This window comes from Pistacia vera, unplaced genomic scaffold (assembly GCF_008641045.1).
Source record: "Pistacia vera cultivar Batoury unplaced genomic scaffold, PisVer_v2 Contig1005, whole genome shotgun sequence".
NCBI classification, from domain to species: Eukaryota; Viridiplantae; Streptophyta; class Magnoliopsida; order Sapindales; family Anacardiaceae; genus Pistacia; species Pistacia vera.
The window spans coordinates 229,388-251,710 of record NW_022195034.1 but is presented as its reverse complement, the minus strand read 5'-3'; the positions used below and the strand labels follow the sequence as shown (position 1 = coordinate 251,710).

Here is a 22,323-nt window from a genome sequence, read left to right as displayed (position 1 = left end):
CTAATGTGGACATAAGGGTTTGCATTCTCTAATCCATGGAAAGTTGGTAGCAATTGAATCATACCCGGCTTAAACTCAGGTAATTGAACATTAGGGGGGAACATGATACAAGATGGTGTGGCCGTTCGGCTAGGTTGCAAATAATCCCTAAGTGTTCTAACCATATTCTCATTGTTATTATCGGCCATGTATTAAAATTCCTTAAATCCTCGTTTGAGTGAGCACTATGATTTGATCTAGGTGAACTTTCACTATCAGACATGGAAGGAGAAGGTAACTCTATCTCAGGTCTTTTAATGAATCTACCTCGATTGTCTCTAAGTCTACGCATACACCAAAGGAACTAAAGGAAAGAGGAAAAACAGAATAAAATTAAAATAAATTAAAACAAAAAGCAAAGAACAATATTACTGTCTTGTCTCAAAGCCGCCAATCTTTTTTTGTAATTAAGCGCACTCCCCGGCAACGGCGCCAAAATTTGATTACGCTCAAACTAACACACAATTATTGTATATAGCTGAGGTGTCGATCCCACGAAGAATACAAACTACAAGAGAAAATGTAAACTATGATTCTAAACAGTAAGGTTCTAATGAGAAAAATCTGAGTTTTATCAATGAAATTGTGAAAGTATGTTGAAGAATTCAATAAGAGAAATGACGAGGTTCCAGGAATCCTTCCTAAGTTTGTTGCTTATTCCCATCTAGATTCAATTATTTAATCTCAATTACTAATTTCACATCCCAAGTCAGCAATTGGTAGATATCCAATCAAAGCACATGAATATCCTAATGTGATTGCCACTAATTACTCTTTAACTCCAACTCAAACACGCAAAGTCTATCTCATGAATTATCAAGAAGCAACAATATATTTAATAATAATACTGTAGTAATGGACAATTCTATAAGATAAATCTACCAGAATCAATTGCATCTAACAACTTTTATATAAGGAAAGCTTGACTAGACTTATATGGAGAAGAAGATTGCAATCACCAGATTAAGAAATTCTAAGAGAAGAAGAAGATAAATAAAGTTGTCAATTAAATTCAAATCCTTTTTATTTAATCAAAGAGTAAATTAATAAGCAATGTTTAATAATCAATCCATACAGCTGAGTCAAAGATAGAAACAAGAACAACTACACCTAGAAGCTCATCCTTTTGCCTTCTTGGAGTTTAGTTGGACGTGGAGTTCATTCTTTTGGAAGGAAAACACGGAAGCTCTCTCTAACAAAACTTCACTGCCGTCTCCCCCCTGGTTAACCTAACACTCCTCAATAAATAACATATGTTTTCCTTAATTCTCCCCCAGGACTCATGAAAAATCTTTCTTAGACGTTTCCTAAAAGATAGACTTCCAGATTTGTCAAAATCTTATCAGATATGGAAAACAGAATTCGTCTTCAGCTTGCACCAGGATTCTTGCAGTGAAAAAGATATTTTCTAGGCTTGGTCACTTCATAAAAATTGTAGTCCTAGATGTGTAGATGAATCTAGGCTTTGAATCACCCACTTTCGATATCTGACGCTCCAGTTAGGCCCATTCGAATATTCAATACTCAGCCAGGAAATCCTTCCGCAACTAGAATTCTAGGTCCGATTTTGGAACAACTACCGAGAACCCAAACGAACTCGGATTCTTGCCCATAATACCTTCCTGAAAAGCTTGATTCACCTACTTTAATTTCTCTAAAGAACACTTTTGCAATCGAGAAATCTAACTCCATGAAAAACCAGAAAATCATGTCCACGTCGCAGCGCAAACTAGAAATTTTCTTCGTTTTATTCTTCCGAAACCATTCCTTAAATCCGATATGCATAGAATCTTCGTGCTTTCCTCATTATTAGCCTTTCCATCTATTTTAAGTCCAAAATACCTAAAAATGCATCAAAATAAATCAATGTATTAAGAATGACGCTTAAGAATTATTAAGGCATAAATCCAGCCCTAAATCAATCTTAAATGCTAACAAATAAACACTAAAAAGATGCATTTTCTGACTGTCATCAAATCTAGGTGAGTGTCACTAAATAGCTATCAAGAACATCCTTAAGTACCTGAAAAGGACTAAGGGTATGTTCTTGATTTATGGAGGGGAAGATGAGCTCACTGTAAGAGGATATAGTGATGCTAGTTTCCAAATGGATAAAGATGATTATCATTCACAATCTGGGGTCAATGGGGGTGCGGTTAGCTGGAAGAGCTCCAAGCCAAGCACTGTAGCGGACTCTACAATGGGGCCTAAGTATATCGCATTATCCGATTTGACCAAGGAGGCGGTCTGGATTAAGAAGTTCATCACCAAACTTGGTGTGGTCTCCATGATTGTTGATCCAATAGATATCTATTGCCACAACAATTGAGCAAGAGCTCAAGCAAAGGAACCACGGTCTCACCAAAAGTCCAAACACATACTCAGACAATTTCATCTCATCAGAGAAATGGTTGACATGAAAGATGTGCAGATCAGTAAACCGCATACTGATGACAATCTCGTCGATTCACTGATGAAGCCTTTGTCACAACAGAAGCATGAAAAGCACTTAAGGTCATTTGGTATTATATACATGAATGATTGGCTATAGTGCAAGTGAGAGATTATTAGAGTAGGTTTCCTAGAGCCAATCAATTATTGTAAAATTGACTCTTTTTAATAATGTTCATTAATCAATAAAAGGCATTTTATTCTATATTGTGTAAATCATAATAGTATTATTGATATATGTCCTTAGGATGGTAGAACCGTGACGAGGGTATCAAGTGTTTCAAATCTTGATAGTGAGAACTTTATGATCACATATGGTGGCCATTCTAGAAATATCTATAGCTCTAGTATTATTTTGACCAAGGACATAAATAATACGGTAAGGCAATCATAATGTTGAATGACCCTGTCAAAAGGTAGTGACTGATCTCATTTGTCAAGGTTGTTTGCCAACAACCTGGTGCAGGATATGGGTACTTGATGTAGGCAAGTTCACTAGATTGACCCACTAGAGGATTCCATATAGATGGTAACCCAAGTGTTTATGGAATAAATCATCTAACGAATGGTGGTGCATGTGATCCTTAGACTTGAGATCACTGGAGCACCTTATGCACCGATTGGTGTAGTTTGACACCAGCCCAACGTAGTTCTATTTAAAGCTATCAATATGGTACTGATTGGCTACATCGAGGAGTGTATCAAGACTATGGTGGATCAACAAAGGATTCATCACTCCTAGGTACAGACGAAGTTATCTCACGGCACAATTCGGTGAATGGTAGTGACACTAAAGTTGTGGCCACAGTGGGATTGAGTTATTGCTCAATCCAATTTATTATTCCGGTCATTGGTCTAGTAACTGAATGTAAAGATATCAAGGATAACTAAGGTTGACACTATTTTTGTACCTCAGCCTCAATGAGGTAACAGATGATGAAAGGATTTGATTGCACGGTAACCATATCCTTGATAGGTAGCTATTTCACTGAATCCGAATCTATCTAGTGGCCATGATGCCTTGCTAGGGGCCAATCCTAGTCTGTTTGTAGTGAGACGATTGATTGGTGTCAATCGTAATACTACTCATTACCGATATGATAAGGAGCCTATAGGTCATACACTTAGAAGACAGTTTAAGGATGATAGATTTTGGAAAGGTATATTCATCTTTTAGATGAATGGGCACATTGGTAATTTTGTTTTGTAATTAAAATTACTGAGGTTGTAGCCTATGTCCAATTTTATTAATAGAGTAATTTAGCAAAATTATAAATTTAATTATTATAGTTAATATTTATATTTATATTAATATTTAACTAAATAATTAAATAAGGGTTAATAGGTAATTCTACCTAAGTTTGGGTTGTTTCTAAACTTTGGGGGCGAAATGGATATTTGCTTTATTATTTAAAGCAAGAAAAATTAGGTTTTACTAACCTAATTCATTTTTGCCGTGGGTGAGAGGTTTCTGAAGAGAAAATTTCTCTCTTCTTTTCTCTACACTCAATCTTCCAAAATCCATACTCCTTAAAGCCAAGAATTAATTCTAGCAAAATTAATTCTCGGTCATTGGCGCATTGTCTTCATGTGGAAGACGTGAATTCAATTCCATTCGCGAATCGGCAGCAAATCACATTTAGAGACATTGATGGAGCCTTCAATCACAGGTATAATCGAATATTTGTATGGATTTATGTTATTTCAATTTAAGCATGTAAAATATGTATATATCAGACCTTGATCAAGGCGAAATCAGAGTAATCGATGGGCAAAACTTTTTGTTTTTCCGCTGCCATTGTTCATTGATAACTAACACCAAGACCCTTTCCCCTTCCTTTTCATGTCAATTTATACCCCTCTCACTTAAGGATGAAGCCTTAGTGAGCGAAAACACGTCGTTTTATTTTTTTCGCATATGATGGAGTTTTGCCGCAACGAATCTTTTTCTTTGCTGTGGTGATGATATTTGGGCCACATTTGAGCACTATAATGTTTGAATATGGAATATTTGTACAATTTTATATCCATTTCAATTATCTTTCTACTCATTCAAAAATCAACCCAATCTGAGGTCTACATCTCACGTTATGGCCAATATACTGAAGCATGTCCAAATACGTTTTCTTCAATTTGCAACATGCTATTCACAACTTCAAGCCAAGTTTTCACCCTCTTCCAGTTAGAATTAGGAAAAACCCAAAACATGAACATTGTAGCTCTGCTTCGTAGCTTTCCAGAACTTCTAAACTCAGGTAACTCAAAGTTTCCAAATTCAAGTTACGCAATTTACGCTCAAAACCATCATTTATGCTCAAAATCATTGTTTGGCCTACAAAGTAAAATTAATAGAATTAAGTAGTAGTGATGGCCCAAATTGTATGAGAAGTATCATAAATCCTAAAAATTGTTCAAGGAAAATTATTCAATATTCTGAAAAGTCAAATTTGCAAATTAACCTTGCCCCTCTATTAGCTCCTCAAGTAAGTAATCCCCAATTCAATCCATCATTCACTTCTCAGATTATATATTATGCAAACAAGCAAAATCTCTTAGATAATTAACAAACTCCATAAGCCTAATTTTCGAATTACTTTTCACTAATGTAGACTCAACATTGCTAAGGATCAAAAGATCTTTGTAAGGTTGTAACGTTAGGCTTGGGTAGTAGGCTCCAAAGAAAGGATAGAATACGCAAAGTAAGAGAACTCGATTTTCCCTATGCAACACAAAGAGTCACTTCAAGTCATGACCTTCCTTTATTGCGCCCTTCAACACTAGCACACCTTTCACAACCCCCAAACGTATGCATTTCTTATTTTTTATTCTAAATTGAAATAATTTTTTTTCCTTCTTTTTTTAGAAATTATTTATATACATACATTGGAAAATCACTTGGGGTCACTTGCCTTTTGCTGCCTCTTCACAACCCCCAAACTTATGATTGATCAATCACTTATTCACACACTTTCGTTGCTCTTTATGATATGCATGTGGCATAGAGTTCTCTTAAAAGGTATGACAAAGTGTTTAGCCTGAAGGGGTTGGACATTGTTGGTTACACAAGAAAAATAAGGCAATATAATTAAAAGGCTTAAAAGGGTGACTAGAGACAATTCAAAATAGGGTTGGCTTGAAAGGCTCAAACGTTCCAAAAAAAAATGCCTAAATCATTTCCTCAACAATGTCTAATCTAGGATTTCACCTCAAGCAATTCTCAACTAGGTTCTAAAATTCATCAACATTATCAAGACTTCACAACATTCATATAAAATGTCTCTGAGCAAGTTCAAACAATGAAAATCTTGGTTGAACTACCCAACGAACTTCTAGCTAAAATAGAGTAAACCTAACTTCAACTTAAAGAAATACCTCATACTTTTCGAAAAATCAAATTCTCAACAATCAAATTCTCATCATGGACTTATATGAATCATCTAGGCATTATTTTCAACAATGCACAGAAACTAAAAACAAACACAACCAAAAAGCATTAAACACACAAACATGAGTAAAATAACTGTCACGACCCCATCTTACCGGAGGCACGGCCGAGTGGAGTTCACAAAACACCAACCCACTCTTCGTGACTCACAAGGTACTGTCCCCCTCCTTAAGGGATTTATTCGCCTCCCCCACCACTTGAACCCAAGACCAAGGGGCTATAGTCAATTGGAAGCTAGCCCAATGGTACTCACCATGCTTCCCAATTGACTATAGCCCCTTGGTCTTGGGTTTAAGTGGTGGGGGAGGCGAATAAATCCCTTAAGCGGGGGACAGTACCTTGTGAGTCACGAAGAGTGGTTTGGTGCTTTGTGAACTCCACCCGGCCATGACAATAACCACACACTTGAACAACAATACTTCAAACCAAATCACTCACACAAGAAACGCAAAAATAAATACACAAATCAAACAAACAAGAAAAATTTCAAAATTTTCCCTACCCCCAAACTTAAAATGACATTATCCTTAATGTCACACAATCAAGAACAAGGAATAGAGAAAACAAATTCTTATATGCATACTTGAGATGTGATGGTGATTTTTTGAGTCCCATGTTTAGAGTCTCTTCCAACACCAATTTTGACTTGTGCCCACTTACAAGAAATTCTGTAAATTGTTCCTTGTGAGATGAGTTGCTTGGTTGAAATATCCCTAATTATCTTGCCCACACTTTCGCTTTGAGATATTTTCTGCTTTATGATCTTTAAACTCTTCTCTTTGTCGAGGTTCCTCCAAAACTTCACCACTCCTTAATGTTATGGCATGAACCTGCTCTCTAGGATTAATTTCCGTTTTTCTTGGCAAGGAACCTTGAGATTTCTCCATCAATTGTTTCATCGATTGCCCCACTTGAACCTCCAAATATCGAATGGACGCTCCTTGATTTCTGAAATTTGTCCTTGTCTTATTCATGAATTTTTCAAACATATCCTCCAGCTTGGTTATTCTCTCCTTTAGTGGTTGGTAATTGGCTATTGGTCTTGTTTCTCCTTGATTGCTCCAAGAGGAATTCAGATGAATGGGTTGTATATGTTAGAGAAGGGGTCATTCTGCAACCTTTGTGAACTAGCCATGTAATTCACTTGCTCGATTGTTGAGAAGATGAATGGGTTTCTCATTTGGCATTCCACACTCGCATGGTTTCCTGCACAAAATTCACAAGTTAAAAAAGGTGAGTGAAAAATATTTACATTCGTACCTCCCAATTGTTCCTAAAACGTTAAAATTTGAGTAGATAATGTAATGAAGGCATCAACTTAATGTAGACCCATGCTCCTTTTAGGCATTGCTCGCTCATTAGGTCTTTGGTAGTTATTATTGGCCATCACCTCGAGCAGTTCATAAGCATCTTCCGGAGTCTTGTGATTTAACGCTCCTCCTGCCGCCATATCTACCATAGTTTGAATATTTCGTAGCAACACATTGTAGATTGTTTGGACTTGTATCCAAAACAGTAGACCATGATATGGACGTTACCTTAACAACTCCGTGTACCTCTCCTAAGCTTCATACAGTGATTCATCATTGTCTTTCACGAAAGAGGTAATGTCGTTTCTCATTTTTGTTGTCTTCACTAGTGGGAAGTATTTTGGAAGAAACTTCTGAGCTAATTCATCCCATGTGATGATTGTTCCAGCTGGGTGTGACATGAGCCAACCTTTCGCCTTATCTCTTAGTGAAAATGGGAACAATCTTAGCCTAATTGTATCGTCAATCAATCCATTGTGCTTGAACGTGTCACATATCTCTATAAAACTAGCGATATGTAAAATTGGATCCTCATATGAATTTCCACCAAATTGGATTGACTGTTGGATCATCTAAATTATTGCTGGCTTAATCTCAAAGTTCACTACAATAGGTGGCCTTGTAATACCATAATTACATTCTTTCACCATTGGCACAACATAATCCCTCAATGTTCTATGTAATTCTGCCATGTTTGCACTTGTTCTTTAACATTACAAGAAAAAGAAATCAAATTCAAAACTATACAAAATTTACAAGTTTCTACAAAAATGAAATAAAAGCTTCAATTTAGAACTATACTAGATACTATCAATATTAATAATCAACTATCTATTAGTTTTTGGATCGTTTACGCAGTGGAAATATAAAACTTTTCGATCACAAAAACCATAAAATCAATTATCCAATTACAGATCTACATCAATTTAATACAAGAAAAAATATTTAAACCAAGTTAAATGTCATACTGACGTTTGGAGGCTTCTTCGACTGATGTGATTCACTCCCACTCCAGGTTAGGAATGATCTCCCGGTATCCACACAAAGAAGGGACAAACGTCGTTGAGGAACTATTAGGCTAGGTAATTCACTCAACTAAAGGAATAAAAATCTACATAATTTTTCTTTGAGAGAAAAATTCTTCTCTCACCAATGGAGGCTCACGGTTTAGAGAGATAGAGAGGAGGCTAGGGTTTCTTTTAATTTTTGCAGTACTATTTCATTCAACTTAATGAATTAATTTTAGTTGCACTTAAATAGTGCACACGAAAACCCTATTCCAAATTGGAATAGCCACCTATTCCAATTGGAATATTGGAATAGATTATCGTTGCCACCAAACATGGCATTTCAATTCAAATTTAAAAACAAAATTGGAATTCACATTATCAATATTAATATTGGATAATATATATTATATTTAAATATATATATATATATATATATATATATATATTTAAATATATATAATCTCACTAATTTAATTTCCATATGAAATTAAATTTAGGTAACAAACTCAGCAAATTTAATTACATTGTGAGATTAACAAAATGCCCTTTCATCTTAAAAGATGAAAATGCCCCTCTCATGAATTTTATTCTTAATATGTCTTCTATGTGTGCAACCCGAAGTCTCCTAATCATATCGATAGTGAATAGCATCGTGACTGACAATTAATCAGTCGTCTCACTAGACACACACCAAAGTTGGCCTCTAGCCAGGCATCATGGCCACTCGATAGATTTGGATTCAGCGAAATCATGGCCACTCGATAGATTCTGATTCAGCGAAACTGCTACCTATCAATGATATGGTTACCGTGCAATCCAATCATTTCATCATCTATTATCTCATCAAGGCCGAGGCATAGAAGTAGTGCCAACCTCGGATTTCCTTGATATCTCGGTATTCGGTTATTGGACCAACAACCAAAATAGATTGGATTGAGCTACAACTCAATCCCAGTATGGCCACAGATTTAATGTCAGTGCCATCTACCGAATTACTTAGTGAGATAATATCTCCCGTACTTGAGAGTGATGAATCCTCTATCGATCCACCATAGTCTTGATACACTTTTCAATGTAGCCAACCACTACTGTTCTGATAGTCTTAAGAGGACTACGTTGGGCTAGTGTCAAACTACACCAATCAATGCACAAGGCGCTCTAGTGATCTTAAGTCTAAGGATCACATGCACCACCATTCGTTGGAGGATTTGTTCCACAAACACTAGGGCAACAATCTATGTGAAATCCTTTGGTAGGTCGGTCTGGTGAACTTGCCTACAGCAAGCACCATGCGTTGCACCAGGTTATCACCAAACAACCTTGACAAGTGAGATCTGTCACTTCCTTTTGACAGGGTCGTCCAACACTATGATAACCTTACCGTAATATCTGTGCCCTAGGTCAGGATAATACTGGGGCTACGGACGTTTCTTTGAATGGCCATATATGCTCATAAGGTTCTCACTATTGAGATTTCAAACACTCGAAGCCCTCTTCACGATTCTACCATCCTAAGGACATATACCCTTTTCTTATACGAATATAATTAGATTATATGGTATAGATAAGTGCCTTTTATTGATAATAAAACATGATTACAAAGAGTCAATTTACATAATTGGATTGGCTTTAGGGCACCTACTCTAACAATCTCACATTTGCACTATAGCTAATCATTCATGTATTTAATACCAAATGACGTTAAGTGCCTGTCATGCTTCTACTGCAACAAAAAATTCAATAGTGGGTTACTAGGAATTCTACAAATTTTAACATCCCCTCTCTAATTGATTTCTTAAATTAGATTGAATCAACTAAGTATGTGTTTGGATCACTGCTGAGACCGTGGTTCCTTAGCTATAGGTATTGCTCCATTATTGTCGTAGTAGATCTTTACTAGGTCAGTAATGCTTGGAACTACATCAAGTTCAGTAATAAACTTCTTGATCCAAACCGCCTCCACGACTACATTAGATAATGCGATATACTTGGCATCAACTGTGAAATCCACTACAGTACTTTGCTTCGAGCTCTTCCAGCTTACTATAGCTTTATTGAGACAAAATACAAAGCTTGACTATGATCGATAATCATCCTTGTCTATTTGAAAACTAGCATCATTGTATCCTCATACAGTGAGCTCATCTTGCCCTCCATAAACCAAGAACATATCCTTAGTTCTTTTCAAGTACTTAAGGATGTTCTTGATAGCTATCCAGTGTCGCTTACCTAGAATCGATTGATATCTACTACATGTGCTTAATGAACATGAGACATCAATCCAAGTACATAACATGGCATGCATGATGGATCCAATTATTGACGTATATGGGATCCTCTTCATTCTATCTCCCTCATTGTGTGTTTTAGGACACATATCCTTGGAGAGATAAACACCATGTGACATTGGAAGAAATCCCTTCTTGGATTCTTCCATATTTAATCTCTGCAATTCCTTGTCAATGTATGTACTCTGACTTAGGCTCTGCAACCTATGCGATCTATCGCGATAGATCTTTATTCCGAGGATGTAGGCTGCTTCTCCTAAGTCCTTCATGGAGAAGTACTTAGATAACCAAGTATTTACCGACTGTAAGTTTGGTATATCATTCCTGATCAGAAGTATGTCGTCAACATACAACACCAAGAATGCCACTACGGTCCCACTTACTTTCTTGTAAACACAGGGCTCATCTTCATTCTTGATGAAACTGAATTCTTTTACAGCTTCATCAAAACAAATGTTTCAGCTCCTTGAAGCTTGCTTGAGTCCATAAATAGACCTCTGTAACTTGCATATCTTATCAGCTTGTCCATCAAGAATGAAACCATCAGGTTTTGTCATATACACATCCTCCTCAAGGTTTTTGTTTAGGAAAGTTGTTTTGACATCCATCTGCCAAATCTCATAATCGTGATATGCAATAATCGCAAGCATAATCCAAATAGACTTAATCATGGCAACCGACAAAAAGGTTTCTTCATAGTCAATGCGATGAATTTGTTTGAAACCTTTGGCAACCAGTTGTGCCTTATAGGTATGCACCTTGCCATCCATGTCAGTCTTCTTCTTAAAGACCTATTTACACTGTATGGGTTTTACCATTTGATAATTCGAGAATTATACTATTTTAATTAGGCTTTTTGGCTAGATTTTAGATACTTCTTAGTTCATTTATGCCTAAATTGCTACTTAATTCTATACATTTTGTGTTGCAGGCCAAAATGGACATTTTGAGCAAATAATGAGCGAATTGGAGTTTCTGGACCCAGAGTGAAGCACTATGAAGCTTGTTCCCATGGGAGAGCATCGAAGATCGAAGATTCAAGCAAAGAAGCAAGCAGAGGGAAATTATGTAATTTCAGAATTCTCATAAAGGTTCGCCGTGGCGAAAGAAGTTAAGCACGAGAGTCATTTTTACCTTGTCGTCGCGGCGAAACTCTTTCTTCGCCGCGGCGAAGTCTGTGAATTTTTGTTTCTCCAAAACACACAGTTTTATTTTAGGAAAGTTTTTAGGTCTTTTGGGCGAGATATTTAAAAAAAAACCTTACCATTCTGAGAGGGGTCGTCTAGGTTCATCTAGTTTCGTCTGGTTTTCATTGAGTTTTGAATAGATTTGACATTTTTGTTAAGAAAGTGAGAAGATTTGAGATTCAACCTCATGGATTCTTCAATTAGGGGAGATTTCTTTTCTTTTCTCTTTATTTCAATATGTTGAATGCTACATCTACTGTTTCTCTTGCTGTTTGTGTTGATTTAGTTATGAACTAACCCATTTTAGGTTAGGTTTTTGATGTAACTCGGATCTCTATGGGTTTATCAATTGATTATTGTTATTTTTATATTCTATTGCACATATTTTGTGGTTATTCTATTTTTATTGATTTTATTTGATGAATATGATGAGATTGAGAAATGAATCATGTTGAGCTTCTTGGGTAATCACCATTGTAGTATTGAAAGCTAGAGATATATTTGAGAATCAATGAAATCAATCTAGGATTCCATTAGCTTAATGAACCTGGATCTATTATTCTTCAAATTCTTGGGTGTGGAAGTTTAATAGGGCAAAGTAGGAATTCATAGCCTGAGAAGACACCAGTACAAGTAACAAAAATTTTGTGCTCTTCTGGTTAGTAGAAATAATATCTTTTAGTCTCCTTAGGATATCCCACAAAAATAAATTTATTAGATTTTGAGCCCAACTTGTTTTGTTAAAGCAGATGCCCTAGAGCCAATCAATTATTGTAGAATTGACTCTTTGTAATAATGTTCATTAATCAATAAAAGGCATTTTATTCTATATCGCGTAAATCATTATTATTGCAATATGTATTGATATATGTCCTTAGAATGGTAGANACGTAATTTAAATCATGTTTCTCCATATTGGGCGTTACAATTCTCCCCCACATTAAAAGAATTTCATCCCTGGAATTCAAACGAACAGCTCCAAGTAACGGTTCTGCATGTCTTGCTCTGTCTCCCATGCAGCTTCTTCAACTTTATGATTTCTCTAGAGGACTTTCACTAAATGAATACACTTGTTTCGGAGCTCTTTAATTTTTCTGTCCAAAATCTGTACTGGTTGCTCCTCATACACAAGAGTCTCTTCTAAGTCTACGTCCTCTATGCTCAGAATATGGGAGGGATCACTTATATACTTGTGAAGCATCAAGACATGAAATACATTGTGAACTCTGTCCATATTGGGTGGTAGTGCTAATCTGTAGGCCACTTTTCCTACTCACTGTAACACCTCAAATGGACCAATGAATCTCGGTGCTAATTTTCCTTTATTACCAAAACGCATCACCCGTTTATAGGGGGAAACTTTTAGAAAAAACTTTGTCACCCACTTCAAACTCAACTTCCTTTCTTTTTTAGATCAGCATAGCTTTTTTGCCTATCCTAGGCTTGTTTCATTTTGCTTCTAATCAGCTTTACATCTTCTATCATTTTCTGAGTCATTTCTGGCCCAAGAGCTATATTCAACTCATCTCTCTCGCCCATCTCATCCCAATGCAGTGGAGATCTACACCGTTTACCATACAAAGCCTCATAAGGAGCCATTTTAATTGTAGACTGGTAGCTGTTATTATAAGCAAACTCCACCAAGGGTAACATCTCATGCCAGGATACTTTATAATCCACATAGCATACTCTCAACATGTCCTCAAGCACTTGATTTGTTCTCTCTGTCTGGCTATCTGTCTGAGGATGATAGGCAGTACTAAAAGCCAATTTGGTACCCAAATTCCTCTATAAACTCATCCAGAAAGCTGAGACAAATCTGAAATCTCTGCTTGATACTATTGTCTTGGGTACACCATGAAGTCTCACTATTTCTTTAATATACATCTAGGCCAATTGATCCGAAGTGGTACTCTCCTTTACTGGAAGAAAATGGGCTGATTTCGTCAATCTGTCTACTATCACCCATATAGCATTATATCCCCTTTGCACTCTAGGGAGACCTGTAAAAAAATCCATCGAAATACTCTCCCATTTCCATTTAGGAATACTAAGTGGCTGAAGCAACCCTGATGGCCTTTGGTGTTCTGCTTTCACTTGCTGACAAGTCAGGCATTTAGCTACAAACGCTGCAATATCTTTCTTCATCCCTGGCCACCAATAGCCTTTCTTTAAATCTTGATACATCTTGGTTACTTTAGGATGAGCAGTGTACAGTGTATCATGAGCCTCTGTCATGATACTCTTTCTCAACTCATCATCTTGAGGAACACACAACCGACTCCTAAAACAGAGAACATCATCCAACAATCTAAACTCTGATGTCTTGCCCTCATGCACTTGCTGAACTGTTTTCTGACACACTCATCAATTAGCTGTTTTTCTTTAATTTCTTCTAGTAAGGTAGACTGAACCTCTAATCTGGCAATTTTTCCTGGTATGACCTTAATCTGCTCTTTACACAACTCTTTTATTAACTCTTTCTGTCTTGTGAGTCGGGACAAATAAGCTTTCCTGCTTAGAGCATCGGCTACTACATTAGCTTTCCCCGGTTGATACTTAATCTCACACTCATAATCTTTAACCAGCTCTAACCATCTTCTCTGTCTCAAAGATTCAAGGAGTTTTACTATTCCTTGCATTATAGGAGACATTACTTTTGATCGAGTTTTGTGTGATTTAGGTGCAACATCAATCTAATGCCTTTTTCTGTTTTCAGGAGATTGGAAATTGGTGAAGTGAAGCCAACGACCATGTCGTTGGAACTTGCAGATAGATCCATCAAACATCTGAGGGGTATAGTCGAAGATGTGTTGGTGAAGGTGGATAAGATTATCTTTCCGGCGGATTTTGTTGTATTGGACATGAAAAAAGATAAGGAAATGCCTCTTATTTTGGGCCAACCATTTTTGGCCACCGGGAGAGCTCTCATTGATGTGCAAGAAGGATAGTTACTATAAGAGTTCAAGATGAAACAATAACTTTCAATGCGTTTGAAGCTATGAAGTTTGCATCCGAATCGGATTCATGCTTTAATGTTGATGTGGTGGATAAACTAGTAGTAGAGGCTATTGAAGAGAACACTCCACAACTGCCTCTAGAAGCTTGTATTGCCAAATCAAAAATAGTAGAGGTAGATGAGTCGGCAAATAATGAATGTGCTAGATTGTTGGAAGCACTTCAGCCGATTGATGAGAGCCAAGATCTAGAATTTGAGGAATTTAATTTTGAGAAGGAGAAGGAGAAGGAAAAGGAAAGAAGGGAAGAACCTCTGAAGCTTGAACTGAAGCCCTTGCCTTCCCACCTCAAATATGTGTATCTTGGTGAAGCAGAAACCTTCCCAATAATCATCAGTTCAAAGTTGAGCAAATTGGAAGAAGAATGGTTGATTAGGGTACTAAGAGAACATAGATCAGCAATTGTATGGACCATTTCAGATATTAGAGGCATCTCTTCGTTGTTTTGTATACATAAGATACTTATGGAAATTGATGTCAAGCCTAGGGTGCAACCACAAGGGAGACTGAACCCTTCGATGAAGCTAGTGGTGAGAAAGGAGGTGGTGAAACTTCTAGATGCGGGCATAATTTATCCTATTTTTGATAGTCCATGGGTGAGCCCGATGCAAGTAGTTCCGAAGAAATGAGGTATCACAGTGATAAAGAATGAAAGCAATGAATTGATACCAACTATGACGGTCACTGGTTGGAGAGTATGCATTGACTACTGGAAATTAAATGAAGCGACAAGGAAAGATCATTTCCCACTTCCTTTCATCGATCAGATGTTGGAGAGATTGGCAGGGCATGTTTATTACTGTTTCCTGGATGGTTATTCAGGATATAATCAGATTGCCATCGCTCTTGAGGTTCAAGAAAAGACGACCTTCACTTGTCCCTATGGAACCTTTGCTTACCAAAGGATGCCCTTTGGGTTATACAATGCACCAACCACATTTCAAAGATGCATGATGCTATCTTTGTTGATATGGTGGAGCGGTTTATAGAAGTCTTCATGGATGACTTCTCTGTTTTTGGTTCATCTTTTGACAATTGCTTATCTAATCTTTCACTTGTTTTGCAGCGATGTAAGGAGACGAACTTGGTGCTCAACTGGGAGAAGTGCCACTTCATGGTCCAGGAAGGAATAATGCTTGGTCATAGAATTTCAAGGGATGGCATAGAAGTGGATCGAGCAAAAACAGACGTGATTGAGAAGCTACCACCACCCTCAAATGTTAAAGCAGTTAAGAGTTTCTTGGGGCATGCGGGGTTTTATAGACAGTTTATCAAGGATTTTTCTAAGATCTCTAAACCCCTTTGCAATTTATTGATTAAAGATGTTGCTTTTGATTTTAATGATGAATGCATGCATGCGTTTCAAACGCTAAAAAAATTATTAGTATATGCACCTATTATTGCAGTTCTCGATTGGGGACTGCCATTTGAATTGATGTGTGATGCTAGTGATTTTGCATTAAGAGTAGTGTTACGATAGAGGAAAAACAAAGTGTTGCATGTAATTCAGTATGCTAGCAAAACACTCACTGATGCAAAATTGAATTACACCACCACTGAAAAAGAATTGTTGGCTACTGTTTTTGCTTTTGAAAATTTTTGTTCATATTTTCCAGGTGCCAAGGTGATAGTCTACACGGACTATTCAGCACTCAAGCACCTATTGGCAAACCAAGAAGCAAAACCTCGGCTGATAAGATGGATCCTATTGCTACAAGAGTTTGAGTTGGAGATACGAGATAAGAAGGGGTTGAAAAATGTGGTGGCGGATCATTTGTCAAGGATTGAATGACCAATTTAGGGAAATGAAGAGGAAACCCAAATCAGAGAAACTTTCCCGGATGAGAAATTGATGAGAGTAGATGAAGCATTGTGGTATGCAGATTTTGCAAACTACTTGTCATCGAGAGTGCTCCCAATTGGCATGACCTTCCAACAAAAGAGGAAGTTTTTCTCAGATTTGAAGTATTGCTTCTAGGAAGAGCCATTTCTATATAGACACTATACTGATCAGATGATACATAGATGTGTCCCGGAAGAGGAAATGGAGAGTATTCTAAGGCATTGTCATGAGAAGGAAGTGGGTGGCCATTTTGGAGGAGCTAGGACAACAGCCAAGGTTCTTCAATCTAGGTTTTATTGGCCAACCCTTTTCAAGGATTCTTTTCGGATGATTCAGGAACGCGACCAATGTCAACGGAGTGGAAATATTTCAAAGAGAGATGAGATTTCGTTGAACAACATCCTAGTAGTTGAGTTGTTTGATGTGTGGGGAATTGATTTCATGGGTCCTTTCCCAAATTCTTTTGGGAACACATACATTTTAGTAGCGGTGGATTACGTATCGAAATGGGTGGAAGCAGTCACATTGTCATCCAATGATGCCAGGGTGGTGGTAAATTTTGTGAGAAAGAACATTTTCTCAAGATTCGGAGTACCACGGGCAATCATCAGTGATGGAGGATCACATTTTTGCAACAGGCAATTGGATGCACTGTTGGGAAAATATGGAGTGAAACACAGAGTTGCGACACCCTACCATCCACAGACTAGCAAGCAAGTGGAATTGTCGAACAGAGAACTAAAGGGAATTTTAGAAAAGACAGTCAATGCATCAAGGAAGGATTGGTCACGGAAGTTGGATGATGCATTATGGGCCTACCGTACTGCATTTAAGACTCTGATTGGTATGTCTCCATTTAGGATGGTATATGGGAACGCATGTCATTTGCCAGTAAAACTCAAGCATAAGGCCTACTAGGCAGTCAAACAGCTAAACATGGATTTACGAGCTGCTGGGGAGGAAAGAATGCTGACTTTGAATGAACTCGATGAGTTCCATCATGAAGCGTATGAGAATGCTCGAATTTACAAAAAAAAAGACAAAAAGGTGGCATGACAAGCATATCCAGAAGAAGAACTTTGAAGAGGGTCAAAAAGTGTTGTTGTATAATTCTAGGCTTAGGCTATTCCCTGTAAAACTTAAGTCTAGATGGTCCGGCCCCTTCATAGTTACAAGAGTTTACCCATTCGGAACGGTGGAGGTGTCATATGAAGAAAAAGGCACATTTAAGGTCAATGGACAGAGGTTGAAGCCATAGATCGATGGAGTGATGATTTGCAAGTCAATCCCCCTCCGACTTGACATTCCGACATGAAGACTTGAGAAAGTCGAGCTTTCGACTATAAACAAGCGCTCCTTGGGAGGCAACCCAAGTGTTTTCATTTGTTGTTGTTTATTTATTGTTTTTAAGTTGTTCAGTTTTCTTATGATTCTTAGATGAAGTTTAATTTGTGTGTTTTTTGGTGTTTCAAGTGAATTATTGAATCAAGGCGAAAAATGGAAATTTTCCAGTTTTCGCCGCGGCGAAGAAGTTTCTTCGCCGTGGTGAACTGCAATGTGCAAAAAGTGGAATTCGAAAAGTCCCAGACTTCGCCGCGGCGAAGTATTTTCTTCGCTGAGGCAATGTAGGCTCTAGAAATTTTCGCCCCGGCAAAGCATTTGTTTTCGCTGCAGTGAAGAAAGTTGGACGAATTTAACTAAAGGAAGTTCGCCACGGCGCTATATGCACTGGATTTTTTCGCCGTGGTGAAGGATGTTTCTTCGCCGCGACATCGACCTGGGTGAAATTTCAAAGAAATGAAAAACTTCATTGCGGGGAAACCTGCTTTTATAAATACTCACTCGCGACTCTTCATTTTGCGAAAAACTTCCAAAACACATCCGAGAGAAAAAATTTGCCTATTTCAATGCAGAGTTCTTCCAACAAATTCCCATCACTTTTCCTCATTTCTTAACCCTCCCAAACACCAAAACAACTCATTTTAGCAAAGATTTTTGCGAAAAATTGAAGAAAATTTTGGAAACCCTTGGTTTCCAAAATTTGGGGATCTTGCCATCTAAGCCGCAATCGATGAAATTGGTGGTGAATAGTTCTTGGGATTGTAAGATTTCAAGTTCTCCAAACTTTTTATTGATCAATTTTGATTTTTAGAGTTGAATATGAGATTTTTATTGTTGAGTGAGTTGTGGATTGTCAGTGGTGTTTGTGCTTTGATTGTGATTTAAGAAGTGTTGATCTTGAATTCTGTGGTGTTGAGGAGTTAGGGTTTTGAATTTTGGAGCGTTTGGTTGAGTTTGGACAATGAGTAATTTTGGGGTCTAGGTGCAAATTTTTCAAAATTTTGGTGGTTGTGCAGGATTGATTGTGGTTGATAGTAGGGTGCTTAGAGTTGAATTGTTGCGTTAGATTTGTAGTTTGGGGAAAATGCCGCTCAAAGTACTTTCCAAGGGTAAAGGAAAAGGGAAGAAGGAAGACGATCGATTTGTTAATGAAAAGGCTCGAAAATGATATGAAGGGGCAATCCAAAGGAAAGATAAAGGATTTATTGCCGAGTGGGGTTAACCACTGTTTATGCTGAAAAGTGGAGTGTAGGGCGAAAGTGGAATGCATTTATGGATGAACCTGCACATGCGGCCGTAGAGCCAATAGTAAGAGAGTTTTACGCCAACCTCCCTGATTGTGATCCTAGTCATGTGTTTGTGAGGGGTACTAATGTGCCATTTGATGCGAAGGTCATCAATGATTTTTTTCACTTGCCTTTGATTGACCCTGATGAGTATCTGGAGTTTAAGAAGAGACAATTTCAGGAGGATGAGATCCTTAAGGTTATAGGAAAACCAGATACCCCTTGGGAGGTTTCAAAAAAGGGAAAAAGGAGCATCAAGGGAACCAATCTGACTCCGACAGCTAGGTTGTGGCAGTATTTTGTGTGTGCATGGATGATGCCGGAAACACATTATAGTTCAGTAACTTTTGACAAGGCATTGCTGCTTTACTCCATTGCCACCAGAAAGAAGATGGATGTGGGAAGATCATCTTGAATAGTATACAGAATGCAGCCCAACCAGGGCGAGGGAGTTTCCCTTTCCCACATCTCATCACCGAGCTGTGCACTAAAGCAAGAGCACAGAAGGAGGATGATGAACTACTTATCCATGATGCCCTAGCTCTCGACACAGCCTACTGTCGGAAGGTACTTGAGTGTCAGCCCAGTGAGCAACCCAGCGTTGGGACAAAACGACAGAGAACCACCCAAGGCACTACCACATCATCCAGTTCCACAGTCACTATGAAGGAGATGATGCAGCAGATGTTGGGTCAGATAAAACGAATGGCGAAACGTTAGGATTGGCTAGCAGAGCAGACCCAGATGATGTATGACATGCAGCACAGTTGCTTCACCAAGCTCAACGTTGATACTTCGAGCTTCTAATAGGCTGACTGGCATTCAGAAGAATGGATGGGCTCTCATTCAAAAGAGGACGATACCGAGGGAGAGTAGGACGCCGAAGAATGAACCTGAACACCTATTTTTGTATTTTATTTTCTTTGTTTAGTTGTTTTTGTATTTCATTTCGAACATTGAACTAAATTGCTTTTTGTTTTGGATGGTTTAAAGTTTGTTTTAAATTTCCTAGTAGTTGTAAAGGTGAGATTAGGATTGTAATATTTTCATATTAGTCAATGAACTTTTCTAACACAGTGGACACCACAGTATTTCAATTGTTTTTACGGATTATGGTGATGAGAAAGCCAAGGACTGGGTGTGCATGCTGTTGAGCAAAACTTCAACTTCACCGATTAATCAGGGAACTATCTCGTACCTTTGTAGATTTTGTTTTTCTATTCCTAATTCGTACATAATGTGACATTGGGGACAATGTCATCTTTAGTTTGAGGGTAGGAAAAATTTGAAAATTTTTGAATTGTGTTTATTTTATTTTCATGTTTTGTTGTGTATGCCAATGATGAATTACATAAGTCTATGATGAGAATAGGATTGTTGGGATTTTATTGGTGAAAAATGTTAAGCATTGATTCAAGTTTATGTTGATTGATTGAATTTTGCTTGAGGTTTGTTGAGTGGTTCAACCACCATTTTTATTATTTGGGCATGCTTAGATTCATTTTATGCGGTTAGGTAAAGTCTTGATAATGTGGGTAGACTCTAGAACCTAGTTGAGAAGTGCTTGAGGTGAAATTCTAGGAATAGACATTATTGAGGAAGTGATTTAGGTAGTTTTTGGAACGTTTGAGCCTTTCCAACCGACCATGAATTTTATCCCTAGTGACCCATTTGAGCCTTGTGAAATCATCGTTGCCTTATTTTTCTTGTGAAACCAATAATGCCCAAAACCCTTTTCCCTAAACACATCCGCAACCTTTAAGAGAATTCTAAACTTAATGCAAACACAAAAATTTTGGAGAGTTGTGTGAATGAACTGAAAGAATAGTTTGGGGGTTGTGAGAAGGGCAAGAGGAATAAGAGGGGTAATTAACCTCAATGTTATTGTTATTTAAAAAAAAAAAAAAATTAGAGTTCCATTTCGAGAACTACATTGTAGTAGCAAAAATAAGAATTGTACATGAGTGAGGGTTGTAAAATGGATGCCATATTTAGTGGTGGTTGAGAAAGAAAGTGGAAGTTGATTAAGTTTTAGTGTTTGCTTTAAGGAAACCGAGTTCTCTTGTTTGTTTATCCTTTCCTTTCCTTTGAAGCCCACTAACCGAGCCTAACGTTACAAGCCTATAAAGACCTTTTCATCTTTAGTAATCTCTAATCCTCATTAGTGGAGAGTAGTTCGATACATAGGCTTATGGAGTCTACCACCATTTGATAAACTTTGCATTTCTACATAAAATAATTCGTGAAGTCGGAATGTGGATTGAAGTGGGGATCACCTACTTGAGGAACCAATAGAGAAAGATAGTCGATGCAACTTTTAACTTCTTAGAGTGTTGAACATTTTCTAGTAATAATTTTCGAACAAACTTTTCAGACTTGTGTAAATTCTAGGCAATTCTTATGTTGAGTTTGAGTCTAATTTTTGTTTGTTCGTTTTCAGTTTTGTTGTTTTGTATTTTTGGTGGTTTGTTGTTTTTCTTTCTTTGTGTTTTGTACCTGATGCTCGGGGATGAGCATGTCTTTAGTTTGGGGGTATTTGATAATCCGAGAATTAAACTGTTTTAATTAGGCTTTTTGGCCGGATTTTAGATACTTCTTAGTTCATTTATGCCTGAATTGCTGCTTAATTCTATACATTTTGTGTTGCAAGCCAAAATGGACATTTTCAGTAAATAAGGAGCGAATTGGAGTTTCTGGACCCAGAAGTAAGCGGATCTCAGGATTTGGGAGAGTTCAGGAGCAGATTGAAGCATTATAAAGCTTGTTCCCTTGGGAGAGCATCGAATATCAAAGAATCAAGCAAAGAAGCGAGCGGAGGGCAATTCTGTAATTTCAAAATTCTTCATGAAGGTTCGCCGCGGCGAAGTCCACTCTTCACCAAGGCGAAAGAAGTTAATCACGAGAGTCCATTTTACCTCATCGCCGCGGCGAAGTCTGCGAATTTTAGTTTCTCCAAAACGCACAGTTTTATTTTAGGAAAGTTTTAGGTCTTTTGGGACGAGCTATATAAGAAAACCCTTGCCATTTTCATGGGAGGGGTTCGAGTTTCGTCTGATTTTCATTGAGTTTAGAATAGATTTGACATTTTTTGTGGAGAAAGTGAGAA

The 22,323-nt window shown here is 37.6% G+C and overlaps 1 non-coding gene across 1 annotated transcript; it reads left to right on the top strand.

The window, feature by feature from the left end:
• The first annotated feature begins 7,452 nt into the window (after positions 1–7,452).
• On the top strand, positions 7,453–7,559 carry LOC116142232. The gene has a single exon (XR_004129976.1). It is a non-coding gene; the product is annotated as a small nucleolar RNA R71 (small nucleolar RNA).
• Positions 7,560–22,323: the final 14,764 nt, after the last annotated feature.